Source organism: Sinocyclocheilus anshuiensis, unplaced genomic scaffold (assembly GCF_001515605.1).
Source record: "Sinocyclocheilus anshuiensis isolate Anshui unplaced genomic scaffold, SAMN03320099.WGS_v1.1 scaffold36, whole genome shotgun sequence".
NCBI classification, from domain to species: domain Eukaryota; kingdom Metazoa; phylum Chordata; class Actinopteri; order Cypriniformes; family Cyprinidae; genus Sinocyclocheilus; species Sinocyclocheilus anshuiensis.
In genome coordinates, this window is record NW_015554072.1 from 111673 (window position 1) to 112169 (window position 497).

Below are 497 nucleotides of genomic sequence, written 5' to 3' on the forward strand. Positions count from 1 at the left end.
TATGTTTACATGGACATCAGTAATCTAATTATTTACCTTATTCTGAATAAGACAATATTACGATTAAGGTGTTTACAAAGAGTTGCTTTTAGAATATCCCTTTCATGTTCCCGTTTTACATTTATAGTACATAGATCAATTAATGGCACACGTCATTACGTCACCACGCGACGCCATCCAACATCCCCTCCAGAATTTCACGTATAAACATGTAGTTCGTCTTCGTTATGATGCCGTATACAGTTTTGGTTGTTTCATTTTTAATTTACTGAAAGCTTCAAGTGCAGTTAATTATTTGTCATGCTATACGTGCAAACAGACGACGGCATTGTTGAAGCCATTCTTTTGTTTGCCGTCAAACGGTTGAACACTGCCGTGTGTGTATCCTGTCGCAAAATGCGGCGAAAAGTCACACAACGGTAATAATGTGATTAGGGGTGTCCAAACTCGGTCCTGGAGGGCCGGTGTCCTGAAGAGTTTAGCTCCAACCCCAATTA

The 497-nt window shown here is 39.8% G+C and overlaps 1 protein-coding gene across 1 annotated transcript in view; it reads right to left on the minus strand.

Annotated features, from left to right (window-relative positions):
* ksr2 (kinase suppressor of ras 2) overlaps positions 1 to 497 on the minus strand; it is a 104671-nt gene that overhangs the window by 33055 nt on the left and 71119 nt on the right. The gene's annotated exons all lie outside the window — the stretch shown is intronic.